The sequence below is a fragment of the Neodiprion lecontei genome, chromosome 6, assembly GCF_021901455.1.
Source record: "Neodiprion lecontei isolate iyNeoLeco1 chromosome 6, iyNeoLeco1.1, whole genome shotgun sequence".
Taxonomy (NCBI): domain Eukaryota; kingdom Metazoa; phylum Arthropoda; class Insecta; order Hymenoptera; family Diprionidae; genus Neodiprion; species Neodiprion lecontei.
In genome coordinates this window covers 9,764,983-9,788,624 of record NC_060265.1, presented here as the reverse complement: position 1 = coordinate 9,788,624, position 23,642 = coordinate 9,764,983, and the positions used below count along the sequence as shown (strand labels likewise).

Here is a 23,642-nt window from a genome sequence, read left to right as displayed (position 1 = left end):
TAGCCTTGCGGCCAAATTGCATGTCCTTAAATCAAGTCTCTTCGGCTACGATGACAGTTACCGATATGCTAATAATTGCTCTCAACGTCATTTGCGCACGACTCGCTCATTTCGACAAGAATAATTTTTCGTCCCTGTATTTATATTTCTTTATTTTTCTTTGCATAATCGCGGATGCGAATTTTTGAAACTCAATCAAATTCTTTATAATTCCACAAAGTAATGGCGTATAGTTGTGTTGTATGTAACTGCGTTTCATTCAAATGTATTGTATGCTTAAGCCGGGTAAAGGAATGTCGATGATTGGCGGAAATGAAAAGGATATGAGCGTAATTTTTTGAGAGATGGAGGACTTTGCGAATAATTAGTTATATTATAGGACTAGGAGAAATATTAAAAAATCCATAAAAAAAACTAGCGCGTAACGAAAAATGTTCTCAGGTATGATAAACGTGACAGGATTGATAGATAAAAATATATTTTCCTTTTTTTTTGAATATTGCAGTTTTTTTTTATCATTTTGCATCATTTTTTTAAGCTCTTACGTAATCACGAAATTGCGTACCAGATTATAGAAGGTGGTTCTTGATCCGCTTTATATCTGCTCGCCTGAGTCTCTCTCTCTCTCTCTCTATCTCTCTCTTACACACAATAGCGGATTATGAAAAAAAGTTTTTCAACTCTCCCGTTTTAACGAAGTGATTTTACGTTATGTGACCGCCATTTGAATTTTATTCAATTATGATATCACCCACTCGGTCCGCGCATTCATTTCGACATGGCTTGTAAATCTACGATTCTTTGATCATCCACGAATGATCCGGAACAAGGAATGAAAAAAATTCACACAACTTATACCAACGCGCGTTATAAAACGAGAATCGATATTAATTATTTCAGAATTGACCCGCACGTTGAAATTACACGGTATTCGTATAATATAATATCACATTTTATAATCAAAAACTTTTTCGAACATTTTTTCACGCGAGAATATTTTCTTCTTTTTTTTCTGATTTTTGCAATTTGTTCCAAACACTTCGATTTATATCAGATGGGCTTTTCCCGACACGTGGTTTTGATTCTGAATAAACCGTAGCGCGTATCGTCGATTTTCTTTAACGAAAAGACACTCGCCGAGTCTTCTGGTCTGACTGAACCGAAATACTCGAATATAGGTGTAGCAGCTATTCGGTGTTCCACATAGTGGGAAAACTCTCCTTCTCTCTCTCTCTCTCTCTCTCTCTCTCTCTCTCTCTCTCTCCCTCTTTACCCCTTGGGCTATTTTCGTTAGGCTTCGACCGACTAATCTATTTTATTTTTCTCAAAATAATATGCGTACCAGGTGGTCCCCGCAGCTATTACAAACTAGTATAAATTGTTACACCCATTACAATATACACACGTGCGCGACAAAATTTCTCTCTGAATTTTCAAACAATTCTATGCAGTAAATAAAGAGTCAGCGTTCGACCGGTTATAAGAAACGCAGCTTATTGAGATTCGCGAAAAACAAACGGAAAAAGGCTATCGATGCAACAAACGTTGAACTGTTATCGATTTCGCCAAAGTGAACGAAACGCGATTTGTTTGACAGAGGCAAATATCCGTACGTCCAAGTCATGCTCTGTAAAATCTACAGATTTTACGAATTCAACGAATCGAATCGCCCACACTTTTACAGGCTCTGTTGGTCCAATTGGTCGCACGGAATCTCTACCTGCTACCTCGCTGTGGTCGGTTTTCCGATACTGATGAATGATTCAGCGTTATCTCGCCGTACCGAGCAACGCGCTGCTGCTCTTATTAATCTAGAGGTAATAGTTAATGCAAGACTTGTCCACTTGCCTTGCCGTTAAATTCTTAGGGCAAAGAATCCTGAGGTTTTAATCCTCCCTCTTCTATGAACTTCAGCTTTTAAAATCCACGGTAAGAATCTGCCCGTTTCTACCGAAGATTTAATTTCGTTCGAACGCACGGAGTAAAAAATGTTCACATTATTTTAGGCTGGCTGTGAGCGATTTTTATTCCTTTATAAAGTATTTCTGAAATGTTTTGACAGCCTCCTCGAATTTGTCTGCACAGTTTTCGAGCATTGATGAACACTTGACCCGAGTTTTGGTAATCAAGTTTAGAAACATTACTTTTCATATTTTAGGAAAGTGAGATACAAGCTTCAAAAGCAAACATAAGTTTTCACACACTGATCTGAGATCAATATTTTCTCCCTAAAATTTTATAAATACGTCTCTGTTTATAGAATTCTTTGGTTCTCATCCCACGTTGTAAGTAACAATAAAATGGAATGAATTCAATTCAATGAAGAAGCTCCACAAATTTTGAATAACAGTTTACATGAATTTTCACAATGAATTAATTGATTTGCCGAAATTCCTATAAGCAAGGCTTCTAACATCCATAAGTTTCTTAAAAATACCCATATTTTGAGTTTGCAGAGAATATGAACAAGATATCTTCCATTAATTTACCAAAATTGGCTTCAAACGAACGATTCAAATTCATGCCGCAGTTTTCTTCGTTGAACACCCCAAGTTATTGCTATACTTATGAAATTGAACCGATACCAAGGTGGAAACTGACGCGCGTTTCCTCGTCCAGATCACGATGCAGGTCCTGCAGAACGTGAAATCCGATGGTGCAATTACCAGGGCGCGTTGTAACCGTGAGCTTAGCGTTAGACTAACCACCCGGAAGTGCCGCCATTGTCCACCACTAATCTGATCACAGATGCTCTTCCGTTCCCGCACAATGTTTGTTTGCGGTTGCGCTGGCGGATCCGGAGAACACCGCAGACTCTGTGCCGGAGTGTTTCAATAGTCCTAATCTCTCTCTTCCTCCCCCCCCCCCGACCCCAGCCCTTCCTCTTTCTCTTTCTCTCCGGCCATCTCCGATCACGGAATCAAGGGGGTAAACCGCGTGATAAACTCGTTCATCCCTTCACTCCAGAGAAAAAAAGAAACCAGTTGTCTCGGATAACAGATTATGTTTTACATAAATTGTGGATTTTCCGTGAAGACTTTTGAGTCAATTACTCGTTTTGATATTGTTTGACTTGATACATTTTTAAACATTAAAACAACAAAAATAATGCTTGATAATTTAATAACATATCTAAGAATACTCGTTTGTAAATTATTTTATTGCCTTGAAGTTAACAAGTCTTCCAGTTTACATGATAATCGTGCGTAGATCGTGCAACATAACCTCACTTTTTTTTTCGAAATTCAATATTTCTTCGTACTATTCGGTGTTCCAATGTTTTCTGATGAAATTTAGAATCGTTATGAATACACGCAGTGTGTGCATTGTTTTTTTATGATACCTACTTTCCAAATGTTCGTTCATTACTTAAAATAAGTCTACCGAGAGTAGTTCTTCGACTGGTTCCAGTGTTAAAACTACAAGTTCAATATTCTTTTTTCGCAGTATTTAGTCGGTGAACTGACCTAAAGGTTTGCACACGTAAATGCATAATTGTCAGTTTCTGTGTATTTAAATTTGAACGTTTTATAACCTTTAATGAAATTGTGACGCTGCCACTTGAATCCACGGGAATAATTCACTCGTCGCAAGGAGGCATTCCGGGTTTGTTCAATCCTCACACGGTGAACAATAAATTCAACCATCCAGGGTCCTAAGAATTTCCATGTAATCTCGCAGTGCCTCAGATGTAAAGCAACGAAGTATCAAATCGAGAGTCGAAATACTATGAGAGAAATATCCGAGTACGGTAAGTCTTCGGAAATATGGCAAGCCCCAACTGCTTCGGGCCGGATCCTTATTAAAGCTCAACGTTCGATAATTTCTGTGGTTTTCTAAGCTGCTCCGCACTTTTCCAATCATTTTTTTAGACGTTTCATGTACTGTCGACGAAGCGGCTGAACGATCCTAGTCCAACGATTGGTTTGTCTCGGAGCCCTTGACCTGGCTCAGCGGTGAGTTGGGACAATCGAAGTATTTTAGGTAGTTTTCAAACAAAGGGTATAGAAATCATACAGAGTTATTTCGTCCGACGAAAGCCTCGACCGACCACGTGAGGATATATTGTGTCTTGTGTGTATAAATGCACGAAAAGGGAGGAGGAAAGACACGCAAACCATCTCCTTTGATATGCACCGATCGTATATCATTTCCAAATAATAATTGGCCATTATATTCCGACACCGTGTGTTCTTATACGTTGTAGATGTATGCAGGCACGCGAAAGGCGACGAGTCAAAGCAGCGGAAGCCGGTGCTCGTGTCGCTTTAAGGTGTCAGTCACACTAATACCTGTATTTTGCGTCTAATATCTGCGGGCGGAACGCTGAGGCGCGATTATTGTTCATTGACAACCGACGTGTCTGAATATAATCATAAACCAATGGTTGAGGAGCGTCGAGTCGAACCTCGGCTCTCGTACGATTTTGAACGGCCTAAGTAGGTTCACGCGTTTCGACGTCGGATACATACAAATCCATCGATTTTACACCGTGCATGATTCGACGTCACGAACTCTGGATAGAAAGTGATCGGGATTCACATGGAAACGATTCGTTTTTGGGTGACGTTTTACTTATTCACTCGTTTCACCTTTGACTTTCACGCTTTCTTCAACCTTTGACATAATTGTACGGATTATCAAGAAGCCAGCCTGGGTAGGCAGCGTGGCGAGGTTATAAGGTTTTTGAATTATAGAGAGCCGAGGCGAAGAAGAGAGACAGCGAGGGCAAAGCAAGAGCCCCTTTCTAATTAGCTCTGGTCCCGGGGTTTTTGTTTAATTAACACGCACGTGAGCGCGAGAGCATCGTGTGCGCGGAAAGCCCTTCCTTCTATTTCCTCCGAGCTTCTGTTCCCCGTTAGATAGGTGCAGGGTGTTTGTTTACTGAAAATGGGCCAAACGACCGTGTTAAGCGCATGCAAAGGGTTATCCGCCGCGCGATGAGCGCTGACAAATTTTCCGCGTCGGAAAAAAAGAGGGAAAACATCCGTAAGTTAATGAAAATTATCCTTCGAGCTGGGCTTTTATCTCAAGATTGAAAGAAGGAGCGACGAGTCTTCAATTGACTCTGCGCACTGCGGCTTCGGAGCCAAAACCGAGCTCGAGCGTCTCATTTTATATTGTCGCCTTTAGTCTTTCTTCATCTTTTTTTTTCTTCTTCTTTGATTTTTACCCCGGGGTTGTTACACGGCGGATATAATAAATCCCGGAGAAAAAGGAGCAAGCGAAGCTTTTGCACCGCGTCGTTTTGCACAGTCGAGCTCGGTTTTCCTCGGTTGAATTCGTCCGAGCTCGGTTCAGAGCCGGACGTTAGGTGCAGGTGGTGTCGGTGTATTTATAGCCTCGGCGTGACTCGTCTCTTCTCTCTGTACCAATACTCAACCGAAGAGCTCGATGGACCAGGGGGAAGGCCGTCGCGACGCCAACGTCGAGAAGCCTCGAATGGTTCGACGCCGAGTCTTCAGACACTAAAGCCCGTCTTTCAGTCTGGAGGGAAAAAAATCTACTCAACTTGTCTCGGGTCGGGAGACTCATTCGTTTCGCCGTCGGCGGTGTTGGGCTGGAATTCAGCATTGAAGTTGCCGAGCTAGGGAAGGTGTTTGGTTTGAAACTGGATCAATTTACTCGTATTGCAGTGCTGATCAAGCTGAGCGTTCCGAGGAACACACTCATCGAGTTATTTCGAATGATTCCAAGTCCTTTAGAGACTGCTAATCAGGGAAGAAAGTCGGTCAGGATTTTGTTCAGCTAGCGATGACGAATAAACAGAGTTTCCTTTGAAGTTTTCCGTTGAATCAGTATGAGAGTGGTTAACCTCGTTGGTAGATTTCCCCTGGTTATTAATTGTCGAAGCAGAAGCTTCGCGCATGGTAGTTGCACGCTTTTCAGTTTTCAATTTCTTCTTTCCTGCTGGAAATTTCAGAATTAATAACGCAATCGCGGAACTCCGGGAGAGAGCATTTCAGAATAGAGATTTAGCTTCCACTTGACGCGGATCTCTCGTGTCAAAGCGGTGGCGTGATGCTCTTTCCGAGAAATCATAGGAGGAGCAAAAGCCCGGGCTTTGGTGAAATTGGTCAACACTTTTACCGCGCAGTACAATCAGATAACATCGGTACCAAGGGCTGGCGGCAAGTCGCGCGTCACTTCCAGTCAGCCTCGAACGACTAACTGCTCCCAGCAGCGGCTCAAGTTTTGTCCGAAGTTCGCGGGGTGGGAAACTTGTTTGTTCGCGCGAGTGCTATTTCGGTGGAGATGAACTTGCCTCGCGCACAATCAGGTCTTATCTAAACGTGACTGGCGTGTTCTTAATGGTCCCCGAGCGACCAGGAATTGTTTCTTCCCTCGCCAGACGATGCAAATCACTCTATACCTTCGATTGATTTTACTCCCCATTAGATTTTTATCTCACCAAAAGTCTGTACAAGCGATTCCAACACTAACTCGATCACTTCGTCACGTAGCTTGTCCAATTAGCCAAAACACCCATTTCCCCAATTTTCAACCCGTCCAATCGAATCATATGACTTTCATTATCTAACATCGATTATACAGAAGTTCGGGTAGACGGTGTTTTGTTAGAAATCATTATCAAAGCTCAGCGATCGCTATTCCGATTCAAACAGCGGTGCCAATCTCGCATTAACTACAACTGCAAAAGGCGTCGTGGAGCTTCAGCATGATCTGGCCAGCTGTACAATGACGCTATTTAGCTCCGGTGTAACATGGCTCGAGGTTCTATCAGCATATCCATGGTTACGTGGATCAGCGACACTGTGTAGCAGCAGAGATGCACAGGGTGAATAGGGGATGATGTTGTGCTGGACAAGCGGATAGCATGTAAGACAGAATCGTGCCGGAGTTGGTGAAAGGCTGCTCGGCACATTGGACTACCGATGATTGTCTCCCGGATTCCCATCGAATCACTCCGCCAGTTGAAGCCATGATGTCTCCGACGTCGTAGCTGATAGCAAAACCCCCACAGGGAAATCGTCGCCTAGATCGCTCATCCGTTCACACTGCACCTCAACTGTGCACGGAATCTTTCGATAACGGTTTGATTTTCTTCGAATCACTTTTCACTGAGTTTATCTTTTTTAATTCACCATTATCATTGTATCGTTTTCGATAGTCGTTATGCAACTGACGGACATTTCGCGAAATTTTTCTGGTTTATCCTTCTTTTATGGGCTTATGATCTGAGAAAAACAATGATCGGGATTTACGTTCGATGGTAGTTTCAAAAAATTCTTTGAATACCTAAGAGCGGTGTTAAGTGGGTTTGATACTCGCAATCATCTCTAAGAACAATTGATTCCCTCTGCCCGCAGTGTTCAATAGTCGAAACTGCGAAAGCGATCCTAAACGAAGTACTTCGATCGTAATTTTCACCTCCTTGAGTCCGTCAATCGTTTTGTCTCTTCTTCGATCATTTCGTACAAAGAAAAAGCGAAGAATATAGAAAAAAATAATCATAGTTCCGCGGGGAATCGTCTAACCGATACCACCTTACACCTTACGAGGGTAGATTTTCGGGGGAGAAAAATAAGAGACGCGTTTCAATCGACCGTTTTCTGTCCGCATCTGACAAAAAGCCTCCGCAACTAACTCGGCGGCTTCTCGAAGACAATTGATTCCGCTTGATGCGAGGCGAGACGGGACACGCGTATAAGTGGCCTCGAGTTACGCGTCTTAAGCTCTCGAGACGTCTTTCGACGCCTCCAGTCCGCAAAAGAGACAGCGAGAAGGGCGGCCGGGGCGAAAGAGCGAGAAAGCTCGCGGATGGGGTGGCGAAGAGGAGCGCCAGGGATAACGCTGCAAAAGCAACAGGTGCCGACGGCTAGCTAGCCACCCTCCACCCTCCACCTTCCACCCTCCACCCGCTAGCCCCTCTTCGCCGGCAGATCCCGGCAAGATAGCAAAAATGTTTAATGGGGTGAACTCTCCGGAAAATACCGCCTTATATATATATATACATGTATATATATGTATATATATATATATATATATCTATGTACATGTATATATATATATATATATATATATATATATATATATATATATTAGGTATATAACGTTGGATACGTGCGGCTGCGACTGTTCCTGGAATATTGTTTTCTCGGTTCGTTCAATTAATCCATTTGGTTTACAGGGTGTATCGATTCTTTGTTTGAAAATTATCACCGATTGTAATACACGTTTTGTATAGATTTTTTTTTTCACAAAGAGTCTCGGTTTAAGATTATTATTACATTGTTATCAGTATTTTGATTAATAGAGTTTAGGACTTTGGTGATGCTTAGAATGTGGGAAACACTTGTAAAAAGGCATCAAATTTTACGTCGTTAGTAAGGTTTCACTTCATCGAGAGTACTGACTACCATTGTATACCGTTGAAAATGTGAAATTTCTTCAAATATTTTAAGTCTGTATAAGGTCGCACAAATTAAGCTCGAACGAAGGAAGATGAATAACACAAATTTCACTTGTTAGAGATAAAATTTATTCGGATTTTTTTTTATCATGTTAAGTTTGGACAAACGCGTGTGACTTGAATTTACATACGAAAATGACGGATTTTGTACCAGTTGCTGTGAAGTATTACACAAAATTTTCAGTTGTGTTGTTATTCAAGAAATGAGATGATAAAGTATAAGTATTTGAATGGATTTGTCTGCAAGTCAACATTTTCGAATTACTGTAGTGGATATATGCTTGAAGTTGTTATCATATTTCGTGTTACTTGTGTACTGATTGATTCTCGTTGAAATTGTGCTGAAATAAATATACTACAAGTAGTCGCTATTTATAGACTGGCTGTGAAAGCTAAATCACCCGAAGGCCTGAAAACATCAGGAAAAAATCACTTGCTAGGAAATTAAACTGATGAAATTTTCAAAATAACTCATAACGCGAAAACTAATGGTGCTATCAAAATCATCAGAATCTTGAATTAAGGTTCGATTCTTTCGATACGTTTCACATTGTTTATTTAATTTTTGTTCTAAGATAGCCAGAAAAAACATTGAATTTCGACTTAGAGAAAACTCGAAAATACAGAAGACTTTTGCTCAGGATCAAAAGATAAATAATGATGACTCTAGTCCCTTGAACGGCTTCTCCAGGGATGTAAAGATAACCCGGTAAAAAGGTTCCAACCAAAGAGGCGCATCTTTTCATCACAGCCATTAAAATCAATTTTGTGAAGAGATAATTAATTAAGACTCCACAGCGTTGGTCGACTGAAGCCTCGTTTATGCTGTTTCTTCGGTGCACGGAGCAATGTTTTCAAACAAACAACGTCAAATTGAGATCGGTCAATTGTAGCGCGGCGCGTAATCCAGAGGTGTTAATTCCGTGACAGAGAAACGTCACGGTAAAATTGGCAGGGTGCATAGAATCCGCGTTGTTGAACATCGCCTCCACCATTTTACAGCTCAACTGTTATTGGACAAATCGGGGTGAAATGGTCGTTCGATAATCCTCACGGACTACCGATTCGTCGCTGCAGCTAACTCAGTACTGACGGTCTGTTATCTGATATTGTACCCAGTTATTACATGCTTTATTGAGGAAACAATTCCCTTGGTACGTAAGCGATGCCAATTCGCGTGCGGACAATTACGTGCTTTCGATGGCTCGTGACAAACGTTTGAATAAAGGAATTTTTTACTCTTTATCGAAGAGTGATATGGATTGAAAAAACGCACTAGAATTCGTTACGATCACGGTGGGTAATTTAGCGCCGTTATCGACAAAAATTCGACACCAATGAACAGTTTGCCGGAATATTTTCATTTACGAGTTAAAACTTGCGACAGATTCGTTTGTTGGATAGCATAAGATGAAAACTGTGGGAAAATGGCGGGGAGGCGAGGCACCTCAGAGATGAGTATTTGATCAAGGAGAGTTGAAACAGTTGCCAGCTCTCTCAGCTATCAAGATAAAGTAGTAAATTTTTTTTAATTGCTTTATTCTAGGCGGTGGGATACGAGGGACTGCAGAAGAAAAAGACAGACTAGGGGAGAGAGAGAGAGAGAGGACGAGAGAGTTTACATAATTTCAGACGTGGAATGAAAGGTAAGACGATGCAGGGTTAATACTTTGTACATTGAAAATTAAATTCAATTGAAAATCTTTAAATCGTTTCGAAGTTTAATAAACATAAGAGCGAATGAGAACGAGATGCAGAGAGAAAGAGAGAGAAAGAGAGAAAATGAGAGGGATAAAGTGGAAAGCGATTTTTTGTACCACGTAATTTTTCCTTGCTCTTGCCTTTTTTTCGTAAAGTTATAATTTACTTTTTAATTTTGGACAAATTTAATTAGAGGGGCCGATGGAACGCTCTGGTTTAATTAATGCGTTTCATTTCTTTCCAACAAATGCGTTATTCCTCCTTTGTGAATGTTATTTAATATTCCTTATTACTTTTTTCTTATTATTTTTAATTACTATCCGCTCTTTAGCCGTTTACTTCGGTCTTTTACCCCGAATCGGGGGAGTGAATTCACTGTATTCACATATGTACGCGCGTACGGTTACAGGGAAAATTATTTTCCCCCTCAAATTCTGCCGTTATACCTTTCACGCTAATTAATGTATTCGCAATAATTGAAAACACGTTATTCTTTGTCGAAACTTTCTTATCATTATCATTCGAGAAACAGAGGCTCTCAGTTATTTGCATTGCAAGATTCATTAATTGTAGAACATATGAAAATTCGCTGCGCTCGAATTCTTATACGTAGAAAAATTACGTAGATATAAGGAGATGTTTTGGAGAGGGGTTCGCAAAATTGATGAGCAGAAAATTAACAATGAGGCTTTAATAAAGAGAAGGAATGAACGAACAAATCTTCACCAATCGCGTAAGGGAAATTTTTTTTTTTTTCATTCAACACGGCTATTTCCCAGTCCCTCGTGGCTTAGGGGATGAAGGAAACTGCGCCCAGCACTGCACTTGGCTTACAGCGTCAGCTTTCTAAACCCACCCTTGACTTAAACGTGTACATATACACACACGCACAAATGTTGAGGGTATAATAAACAGAAACTGAGCACCTGGCCACCATGAATTTATATTTTATATTCAACGTGCTTTTACGAGCTTCGGACCGTTTTGCATTAGTGTTTTATCCGCGAGTGCCTTACGCCCACCCTTTTCCGTAGCTCGAGTCGAAACCGTCGCGGATTCGTACGTCTGCGAAATATAATTTCAATTTGAAAATTTTACATGTCACCGTTGAACGATGAATCAGATTCATCCGACATTAAACACGATGTATTTAAATTATATGTTTCTAAAGTGAGTTCAGTGGCTCAACCAGACTGGTCAGAGAAATCAATGGTCACTCGTTTTTGTCGTAACTCAAAACGATCGATTGAATAATCAGTTTCATATAGTGAAAGTCATTTTAATTTCTGATAATTTGGCGTCTAAATTGTCTCAAAATACTTTGAAAATTTCAATGCTAAAAGCAAAAGAACGAAAGATTGAAAAAAAAAGAGAAGCGGCTGAATGACGTAATTGATTTTTGAGACTCACGTAGAACGCTATAGGCGATATTTTCGCAGCGAAATAAGCTGTGGCAGGGCGTTATTCTCGGAGCATCTGTGACCCGTGGACCCCACGGTTGGGGTGGCGCCTTTGTTTTGGTACAAGAGACACGGCTTCTCAGCCAAAATCTGTTATTTCAGGTTAGCCGAATAAATCTGAATAATATTTTTCAATCGAATTTCACGACCGTCGCATAAACCAGGACGATGTACTGCTCAGGCTTCGATATGACTTTACTTCTTTACATAAAATCAAAGATATTGCCAATGGAAATATACGTGCAGTATGTATTATATACACTCTGGGTATATCTACGTCTGCGTAAAATTTCTTTTTCTTTGTTATATTTTTTACCTTTTAAATACCCTGCACTTATGTCGCTGAAGAAGAATCCCTTCAGATATTTTATTGCTTTAATGTGAATTATTATTATATATATATATATATATATATATATATATATATATTCTGCTTATTCCATCATCTGAGACTTTGAAAATCATTTCAATTCTTACTCGAGATATATCGCGTGAAAGTTCCAAAATACCGATTTGATAGAATAACGATTCATCTTGGAATCACTTTACGCAAGCAAATTGTGTACTTGAGCTTATTTATTTCCAAAAGCAATTGATTTCTAAGGAGCGAAGTGTGTGACATTACGAATAAGAAAAGTTTTCATTTTTGGAAGACGTATGTTTCATTTATTTTTCCTCGCTTTCAATTAAACGAAACGTGCACTTTAGTTTTATTACACACCGTTAAAAATAATGGTGCTAAAGTTGACTAAAACTAAACTTCGCGAACCACCGAATAACAATTTTTGTATTAAATTCGGAAATTCGTCATCAAATAGTGTTAGATTGACTTCAAATTACCCAGTACAGAATTTTTCTCACATTGTACCCAACCTGTTTCATTTATATCTTCTCCTTGTAGATACTCTACTGAAAATGACCATGTCTTAAATCATAAAATGTTATGACCGAAATCAGCGTGTATTTTATCACATAATTTACCTTGAAAATTCGAGAGAATGTATAAAAAAAATTACGTAATGAATCACAAAAACGCGAATCATTAGATATACTAGATCAAAAATGATCTAGTCGACTGTATACGACTCTTGATCCAGTATATTCTATGATTCGTGCTTTTGTAATTTGTTTCGTGTTTCTTTAAATATTTTTCTCGTAACGTAAGAAATTACACGTTGATTTCGGCCACAACCTCCTATGATTTATCCCACAATAATTTTCGGCAGTAAATCGTCCAGTACCAACGAACCGATGCGGCGGATCGCTCGTCTAGACGGACAGTCGAGAGGATGAACAGCCCACACCGATTGTAGTAAAATAAGCCCAGCGTTTTAAGCCGAGGGTTTACTCCCGTCCTTTTGGCGAGTGCAGCGTTGTTATATCATCCCGGTGATATTCATGACACGCACGTAGCATTGGGTAATTTCTGACAGGATAAGGCGCGGGTTTCGGCTAGCCGGGGCGGCGAGAAGCGAGGCGTGGCGAGAAGAGGATCGTCGGCGCCAGGTGAGGGGCAGCTTCTAGGCGTGGTAATCAAATCTAATCCCTTCGAGCCATCCGTGTGCTAACTGCTAGCCGATGTTACATCGGGCTTACACCGGGCGCAACCGGGCTGCTCGGGAAACTCGAGGAGATCTTGCGATAAGGGAGCTCGAGGAGGATATTCCGTATGCAGAGATCGTGCCAACCCCGACGCTTCCGAAGCGAGGCGAACACCGTATAACAGACAGGGAAAACCAAACTGTACGCGTTTCCTTCGGCTCTCCTTGTTTTTTTATTACATCAGAAATTATCCGATTCATTCGGTACTACGAGTTAAGGTTTATACGTCTTTCAAAAGCTTTCAATTCATCCGAATCTCGACGTCAAATCATTTTCATTTTCATTTTTTCACATTCGTCGAATTCTCTTATCGGCGTCCGTGAGCTTGTGAGCAGACGCCATCTGGTGGCAGTGAATAAACCGCCTCGTACAATGTCATAATTAATTATGAAAGTCGGTTTTCATCGGAAGACGACTTTTATCCCAGATCAACTCGATGTTACATTATTAAAGCTCAACAGCTTGAAGTAATTGCTCTTTGCCTGATTCTTTCTGCTATTTACTCGGTCGGTTAACTATCCTTGAAATCTGTTGTGCGTTCACCAGTTAAAAAAATATTTTTTCAAATTGTTGAAATTTTGTACGATATAACTGAATATTTTTAATCCTAACTGATCACACTTCAGTAGAATCGCATAACGGTCACACAGGAAGAAATTTAACCCAGCCCCGAAAAAGTGATATCCTGCTACAACAATGAATTTGATAAATGATCTAAATAAAATATCTAGGTACTCTTTAAGGATCGCAGTAAAAGCTCTCTCAGTTTTCCTCCCCAAAATTGATCGTTTAAATATTCTAAAACATCAGCAAGGTTAAGGTACCAACGAACTCCAAGAGGAATTTAAACATGTTCCGGGTGATATTCACCGCAAGTGACCAATTAGGGTTAAACCATCCACAATATGTCTCAACTTACTGTGAAATTCGGATCACATACTAGGAAAATTTTATTTCTTTCTGGTTGTACTCGCTAATTGTTCAACCTTTAGGTACCGAAGTGATGATGTTACGCATCTTACGCAGAGTGTTCGTTGTCCTAAGTCCCCTTTAAGATTGAGAGAGAGAGTCTTGTTTAGGTATGCATTCCTAAAGCTCAAGGGTAGGAAAGCTCGCGCATTTCGACAATGTCCGACACAATTTATGGAATTTTAGCGGAGTCGCTATACCGCTGTGTGGTCAAGCCATACCGAAATAATTTAGGTACGTGTAAACCAAAATACAAACAGGTATTACAAAGATTGATACAACGAGTTTCCATGAAAATATCTTCTAGTCACTAATCGTCTCTCAATTGTAAAAGAAAACTGTTGCATCACCTTGTAGCAAATCCCTAGTGAAAATTTGCAAAAATTGTTGGGAAAACCTATGAAATTTTCGTAAAATTTATGTTTCTTTAATTCAATTTCAGAGAAAAATATTGGAAAACCAACTCAGAAGCCAAGATCGTTCGGAAAGAATCTTGAGTTTTTTTTTTGACATCTCGGATATTGTAAATTTTTAATATTTCTGGAAACCATTGAGGCTTAATTAGGTTTGAATGTTTTTATTTTTACCTTCCCTGGATTGAATGAGAGTATTATGCGCAGAAAAATCATGAGAAATATTCTATCTCAGAGTAATTTTATGAAAAGAATTTCCAACGACAATTTACCAAATTTATTCCACGCCGTTTACACTGAATGGACTGCAGCGGTGAACGCTCTGTGTATAATCAATTCGGGTTGGAGTATAAACCTATGCGATTCGGAATTTAATATGTGCAGACAAGCTCCGCCTGCACGTTGAAAAGTGTTATTAAGGTGAGCTCGACTTGAGCCATCTCTTTCATCCCTTACAACTAAAATGCAACTTATTTTTCTGACTCTTTTCTGCTGAAAGATCTATCGGATTTCACTCTGCCCTTTGTATCCCTAACGTAGGTTTTTTTTTTTTTTTTAATCAGTCACCGTAACTATCATCAAATTTTATACACCTAATTACGCTTACGAAATAACGATTCGACCGTTATTTTCAAAAGTTTATTACTAAGTTGAAATTTGTCTTGCAACGATGCAGGTAAAAGCCGTTAATCATAAACTGCATGCGATATTACGCAGCTCAACGATTTTGTTCACCAAAGAAAAATATCGTTGTAAAGAGCGTTGTAGCAAAGTTTGTTATTCACTTTGCAGTTAACCGGTTCTTGTTGTTTTTTTTTTTCTTACTCTTCGTCCTCAGTCTCCCTGATTTTTATCTCCTTTTCATCCCCGGCAGCGCAGCTTGTTGCATCGTTGATTAAAGTTATCTTTGGATTAACACCGTCCTTATAACTTTGTGCCCGTTTCCAGCTCCGCCTCCGCATGCAGCCTGGTTTCGCGAAACTTGTTTTCAGTAATACTTGTTGCCTTGCCGATGTTAAGAAATCCTAGTTAAACTGGGACTGGCTGATTACTATCTCACGGGGAAAGAATGCACGTCTTTCAATTACCACAGTGACAGCACCAGCATTTCCCACAAGAAATGATAACAAAAGTTAGTAAAAATTTGCTTATTTCCGCGTGGAGGAATTCCGTCCTTTTGGCAGTACGAAACCACGGAGTTATGAGGCAATCGATTCTACGCAAACGTGTAACACCGCCACCCTCAATCTCTCATCAGTTCCACGGTACAAAGGAGATAACTTGTACTAATACTCTTCAAACGAATCTCGGTAAGTTATTAGATTTCGAGCCTCTCGCCCTCCTCCGTCTCGTCGTTCCGTTCCCTCTCCTCGCCGTACCCCCTAATGACAAAACATCCCCTTCTCCAACCCCGTCAGCCCGCTACGAAAGAGGATATAACTATTTCCCTTCCTCTTCCTTGCTCCCTTTCTCTGCCGCTTTTTCCTCTCCCTCTCCTGATGTTGGTGTGATTTGAATTCATCCAGTTAGCAGCGCGTGCCGCGACTGCTCAACTAAGCGAAACGGTTAAGGGGCGCAGTGGTTACTCTCACTGAGTTTTCGTACCCCTGATTCCACCGACCGTTTTATACAAAGGGATTTCTTCGCGACCCCGCAATTACCCGCCATCGAAATGGCTCGTTTAATTTGCGATCGTATTTCACCCACTTCGTCGAGAGGAGAAAATCAACATCGAATGGCAGAAATGGTATTGATTGATTCGTCGTTTTTTCCCCCCACATTTCACGTTTCTGACTATAATAATAGTCACGGTGCACGGCTGACGTAGCTGGAATATCAGATAAAGTGATCTTTCGAGGAGGGGAAATATTAATGGCTTCTTCGCCGAATCGGTGACAGATGTGGGATGCCGAGTTCTGTGAAAATGTGCGGTAGTCTTGCTAGGCTAGGTAATCGTTTCATTCCGTTGCCAACTCTTCTTCACCCTACCAACACCATTTCGTATTTAAATGAAGTTAAAATAGTTCGAAACTGCAATTTGTATTACAAAGTTGGTAACGCCTACGTGCACGAAGTGACTCTCCTTTGGAAGGAAGGTATAACGCCAGTTGGAGGGAACAGATAGAAGCAGAAGGTGCTAGTGATACATACACCCCATACTTTACGGTGGACCGTCGACACTCCCACCCTGGGTTAAACCTGGAACTATTTTGGATGGCTTTGTAGAGCTGCTAGGCGCGGTTCGGGACGAGAAGGGACGTTATAAAATATCAGAACTCAGACCCCTCGCACCGTTGGAGCCAGATGATACATAACATGTTACACATTATGGAAATCCGTTTATGTACCCTAACTCGAGAGACTCGAGACTCCAGACTCGAGAGTGCGGAGCAGCCGATGGAAGGAAGGAAGTAAATACAGTTTCGACCGAGTTTTCTATTGCTCAAGAAAATTGTCGCTATATCTATGCTCTCCGTCTATGAATATATGTAAATTAATATTCATGCCACCTTGCCAAACATTTAAGTTTTCCCATCCGTGACGTTTCAAGTTTGAATGTAACAGAATTTCGTATTACTTCCTCACTGCTCGACTAAATACCCAAAATTCGTTCGACCGAGTTATTCCGTATCTCTTGAATTTGTGTGACACACGATATTCTTGTGCACGAACCTATTGCTTTGTTCCGACACTTTGAATTATCGAGAAATCTCTGCGACTTATGACGGTAGCACCGAATCTGTGACGTCAGATTGAACCGATTACTTTCCAGTCGGCCTCAGCTATGACAGGCACACCCCGGCGCTCCGTCTTGTTCGAAATAGCTTTGCAGCTTCTACTATATAAGGGGCTGAGTAACAGCTTGTGGAAATAGTTGGATAACAACCAGTTTTATAGCCTGCATAATAATTATATTATTATTTTACGTCCGATTCCAACGACAATCACTGTAATCACCGCGGTACGACGTTACGTCTGTCGGATGTAACGCGATGCGTATAACTCCGCCATTTGAGGTATAGTTCGGCGAATCAGAAACTACCCTCGGATGAATCGAGGAATGAAAATAGAGTGAGAGGTGTCCGTTGCGAAAGGTGTAATTCGTTGAGCCGTACTAGCTGAGATTAAGAACGGTAATTGATAATGTTTCTTTTTTTCATGAATTATTGGTGACACGGAACACTCACTTGGGTTCAAGAGATGATGGTTCAACGTGTCTTGAGTATGTCTGCTTTAATAACGGCCTGAAGGACCTCGATCGTGGGGAACGTTTGAAAATGGAATATAAAGAAAAGTCTACAGGCGTTGAAGAAGAAGAGAAGTATAAAGTACGTCGTAGTTGAGTTGAGGAACAAAGTTGATATTAAAATCAATCCGATAGTTGAGTCAAGAGTTCAGCTGAGTTTGTAACCTTAAGAGCTAGCTGGTTGCCCCGCAGGCCTGGCTATACCTACCTACCACCGCATATTGAAATTCAGTCAAGTTCACTCTCTCGTATTTACATCCCAGGAAAGAAAGAGAACGCGCCGGATAAAATAATGGGGAAGTAAAAGCGAAGTGAAAAAATTAATCGTGACCAGGCTGGCAGTCCCGTCGACTGAGACATGATCCGATTTTGGAATCAAATACAAAAGTGTGTTCCTCTTAATTCATTGTTCCGGTTTGACGGTCGAAAATTGAAAGAGTTTTTTGATTGCCCAACGTCGTTTACCCCTCTTTGGACCAAATTCCCGGCCTGTGATTCGAACAACGATGTGCCTGAGGCGTGTGCTGGAATCTGAGGATCAAACATTGGTCAGCTCATCGCGGAATCTGCATGGGTGAAGCGATCGATTTACTGCTAGAGATCGAGTTTCGTTAACCTTCGATTATTATCGAAAGGCTTAGCAGGGGTCGAGTCGACCATTTGTGACATTTTGTACTCGATATCTGTTCGCGAAATTAGAATTCCGACGGTTGTTTGTTAGTTGGTGCGTCACGTACGGAGTTGACGGCCATCCTTTGGGTATTTAGCGGCAATAAGACCCCCGCACGTTTGACCCTAAACTTTTTATTTCCACCCCACACCTTGTCGTCCCTCGGCCCGATTCGCCTTGGCTTTGCTTTGCTCGGCGGGAGTTTTCCTACTCCGGAAGTTCACCGACGATAAATTCTCATCTCGTCTTCTCCTCTTTAACAAGAGATACAGCCAGTCGACGGGAATCGTCAGCCATTAAGGTTATACAAATCGGTGATCACGCTCAGGGCTTCAACAAGCATTGAGTTTCGTAGAATTGCAACTCCTAGGCTGGCTCCTCCTGAAGAGAGTAAATTAAACGTTTCGTTTGCCTCTATTTTTCCTCTTTATGTTTTCCTTTTTTCAGCTGTTCCAGTTTCCGTTCCCTTTTCTCCTTCAGTCGTCAACCTAACACCCCCTATACCCCGACGAAAAGTCTCATTTTCTACTTCATCGATACCCAAACTTCGACACATGCATTTCATTGCTAGCTGAAAACCTAAAAAGGTTTTTTTGTTAGCTGACGGTGTGGAATGTAGTCCCAACAAAGTCAGGGAAAGCAGAAATTTCAATTTCCACTTTTCAAGCGTGATCATCTGGGGGATTATTCCAGTTTTCGCGTCTGCGGATGAGCCTTTACTCTGCACGCCTTGGATGGCCCATAAACATTACAAAAATGAATGTCCGCGGTTTAGTACTCGCGAGCAGTATGCATGACTTGATACCACAATGGGGTATAATTTTCGCTAACAACAATACAGGTATGGCCAAGAGTGAATTTTGATGCAAATTAGAGATAAGCTGCGCTGCTTTGGCAGGGTGATACGGGTTGCCCATTAAAACTGCAATAACACTCGAATAATATCCGAATCTCTCGCATGGGTTTAGAATCTGTAATTAAACCTGGAGATGGCTGCTGGCCCATCAGGACTTAACGTAAGGGTTTTACACTCCCTCGCTCGTTGTGTACATTCAGCATCTAGGTTATGCCCAATCCTACCTAAGTACATCCATCCAAGACATTGTGTACCGATATAAATTTCAATTCCAACTATGAAAACGGATTAAAACACATTTCGTCATTCCTCGCTTAGGTGGGGGTCAAAACTTGGAAGGGACGATATTGCGAATGGCCGATACATCGAAATTTCAGGAAGTGAAGATAAAATAAAGAAAGTTGAATTGTTCGAAATCTTGATTTGCGAAAGTGTCACTGATTGACGGCGATTCGCAATATTGACATCGGCAGCGAGGTTCAAAGTAGACCGAATTCATCTTTGCATGTGCAATCGAGTGAGTTTTCTTTTTATGGTTTTGTCTTTCACCTTCGTCCGTCATAAACTTGCCTTGGTATTCTGCTCATTAAATCCCTACGAAAACTTCGCGCTAACATAAAACATATATGCTGAATGTGTAAGACTGTCGCGTCGAGGTAAGTCCGGAATGAAAAAGCGGGTTAATCACGGTAATCTCGCGAGGATCGAGTGAGCCATCACGTATGAAAGGGGCGTACCTAGGCTGGAGAATAGGCCTTGGTTCTAGTCCGTTGTACTTACCAAGAGGAAGAGTAAGAGTGTGGGCAACAAGAAATACATAAATTATAGCCGTGTGCTGCGGCGTGACTGCAGCGAAGCGTGGTTCGTATTAAAGTTATGAATATAAATCCCGAGGTGGCAGGGCTCCGTTTCCCGGTTCCTCCGTCCCTCCGTTTCTCCGTTCCATCGTTCCGCCGTTCCGCCGCTCCACGAATCCTCAACCCTTAGCTCGACTCGGCTTATTCGCTTACCTCTCGACTTCGTCGACGTCCGCAAGCTCGCGGTGTCAAACTGCCGACCGATAATTCACGAGCCCAGGTTCGCGTCGTTGAGACACGCGCTCTGCCTCGCCCCACTGGGTCACGGGGTGAGAATATATTTATCTTTGCGCCCGATGCCGAAGGCTTTGAGACAATATTCCATTACCTCGCGTTGCACTCGCTTTTCTCACTTCCTTTTTCATCTCGCGTTTCCGAACACAAACTCTAAAGGAAGACCAAATTGAATAAGTTGACGCGTTTTCAACACCCCGGCATGTAAACGACCCGCAATCGCGGTATCATCTAAAATATCCTCAAAGGAAATTTCTCCCCTCTATTTAATTTTCTTCCGCTATTCCTCACAGCTATCGTTTCGCACTCGTTCACCTGTCAAGAATTAATAGTCTTTTAAGCACTTTCATTCCGTCACCTGAAACGTCGTTGATCATTCCATATATAATTGTCAAAATCACACCTTGTCTTTTCAATTTCTTAAATCTTCGGTGTCTCCTAACATAAATTTCATTCCTGCTGTAAAATCTTTTGTTTCGTCTGACGATCGACACTAGGTTTAAAAAATCATGATCACATGCGACGGTTCAAGCTAATGGTTCTGACTTGCAGAATCTGGTACATCTGGTAAAACACATTTGGCGATGAAACGGTTCCAAGCATCTACACCGAAGAAACGAATGACACTTCGACTGCCGTTCTCATCCAAAACGCCACGACGAAGCATAGATGTGTTCCAGATCGGATTCTAAAATGCAAAAGTAGTCGGCGGTGATGAGAAGTACTTGAGGTACGCGGGGAAAGGATCCTCTCGATTTTCGATAGCAGATTAAAACGAGGTCATCCATAACCCGTAAGTTTTACGAAGATTCTTATTGGCCGTAAATAACTAGGAAGATAAAAGTTTGAAGCCAATGACGGTCTGGGAATGTGACACAGATCCGCGAGTGCGCGAGGCGGAATTTATGCCAGCCATGGGATTTGGAAAATTCGGATTCGCAAGGCTCCCTCCACTCGGCCAATCACGCACAGCCGAGCATCCCGATATATATCGCTACTCGGTATTGCGGGGCCCCGAAACATATCGATACGTTGTCGTCATACATATCTGATGCCGGAGCCTTGGGCTAGTCTCTTTCCTTCTCACTTTGCTCCCTTCTTCCCTTCTTCCCTTCCTCCCTCGCGACGGGGTTTCCCTTGACTTCTTCCGCGGTCTCGTCTCAGACTCCTTCGGGGATATGCACAAACTTTTTTCTCCTTTTTTTTCCTCTTTTTTACTTTCCTTCGTCGGTTCTTTTTGTTTTTTTCTTTTTTCTTTTTTATTTCCCTTTTTTCTTTCCATCCCGCAGGTAGGTTGCGCGGAATCCCCGGAGATACGGTACAGATTTGTTACTTTAGCCCTGCTTTACCTAGTAAATTTCATCATCAAATCTGGATATTACGTTTACCACCGTCGTCTTGCTCCTGCTGCTCCTGGCGGGGCCTAGGCCGTCTTACATAATTCAAACATCCGCCTAAACTCCCGTATACAATTTCACGCCACTAATATTGAATCATACTAATTGCAACGTCGCTCCTTCTCTCCTCGAAATTTCATGTTACACTGCGTGTACGGAGCATTCCACCCCGTCACTTCCATATTCGATTTCATCTTGTAACGATTAAACAGAAAAAAATACTGTTGGATTCACTAGCTCGGTGGCAAAATAGAGGACTAAAACAGTTTTCCAAGTGATCCAAGTTACTATATCGACAGTTAAATTTACCTCGGCAAAAAGTTGTAGTTACAAATTTGTAGTAACGCCAACAAAAAAAGTGCGCCAGATCCCAAAGTAGTATATGCAACAGAAATTTTCTGCCCCCGTAAAGCGTATTCCAGCATACGAAGTGCACTGTCAAGGGTTCTTTAAAAATTTTTAGAAGCCAAAACACAAGGAACAAGGAGATACCTGTCACAAGTAAAAGAAGCGCGATATTCGAAGCGAAAACATAAACGGTGAACCGAGAATTATCAAGCTATTCGTTCCGCCATGTTGGGCATCCCCTCATCCGTTATAAAAGTTTTCGCTCATTGCAACTGATTTATGACTACCACTTCCAACCCTTGACATTTACTCCCCAACAATACACGCGTCACGTGCCAAATTGAAGGAACATTTGTACCAATTAAAAGGTTAATCGATACTTTTCATTGTCCGTATTCTGTCACGTTTTTTTTTTTTTTTCAACTTTCTCAGTGAAGTATGTACGAGGAAGTATGAGACGCGTGTGAATTTTTGAAATATTCCGAAACATTTCGAATTGAAAGGATTTTCACCTCATTCGTGGTCTCAAAGAGAAGATTTTTATATTCTGCGCATGGTATACGGCAAGTCATGAATATATTCTCTCTACATTCAAAAACTCCAGATGACATGATACTTCCGAAATGTATTTATTTTATTTATTTATTTTTTTACCAATTTCGTGCAATTCTGGCACCTTTGCAACGCTTTCGTGTGTACGGTGAATAGCGTTTTGCACGGCATGGAACATGGAGCATCGTCAACGAACGACCCCGGGTGCTTAATATCTGGTTTATTACGCTGCGTTACGTCGTTTCTCCCCCGCACGCTTCAACCCTTCCCACGATACGTACGTACATGCGTACATTTCGGCGTTACGCACGGTCCCGCCCAGCCGATGTGGGTACACATATAGAGGGTCGTTAATAATACATACCTTCATTATACGCACTCTACATATTTTAACGTATTTTACAACAGGCGACAAACGAGCTAACAAACTTGACGCGATATCTGGTCCGCCACTCAGCGGCGGCAGAAATACGTATACAAGTCAAAAAAAAAAAAAACATAAGAAAAAAAGAAACAGAGAAGAAGAAAAAGGTAAAGGGAAGCAAAAGAAGATCGTAAAATATATGGACGCGTATCTTCCCCGAGGCTTGACCCCGGGACATGGGATATCATATCTTTTACTCCTTCTCTTAAAACCATTTCTGCTGCAGGATATCTCGACTAACGGGCCGTGGGTAGCTTATACGGTTGAATATTTCCTGCCATGCTTTTGTCCCTCGCTAAATCGGGAGAACCGAGAATTGCATGTTTCAAATGAACCGCGGATAAGTACTTTAATTAGAAATGAAAAGGGGGAAATTAACCTTTTCGAGTGATCATGTCGTATAAAAATATCTGACAATCTGATACTATGCCGGCTAGTTTTGACTGTTCAAAGGTGAAAGCACACTGGAAAAAGGAAG

The 23,642-nt window shown here is 41.4% G+C and overlaps 1 protein-coding gene across 3 annotated transcripts in view; it reads right to left on the bottom strand.

Moving 5' to 3' along the window:
- Positions 1-23,642, bottom strand: part of LOC107218386 (delta-sarcoglycan) — a 169,586-nt gene that overhangs the window by 56,007 nt on the left and 89,937 nt on the right. Inside the window, exon 1 of one of the 3 annotated variants that reach the window (XM_046744472.1) lies at positions 566-1,140. The exons of 1 other annotated variant lie outside the window; for it this stretch is intronic. The gene's annotated coding sequence lies outside the window, so the exon portion shown is untranslated. Of the gene's footprint in view, positions 1-565; positions 1,141-23,642 lie in introns of those variants that run through there. One more of the 3 variants, XM_046744473.1, reaches the window with a different exon arrangement.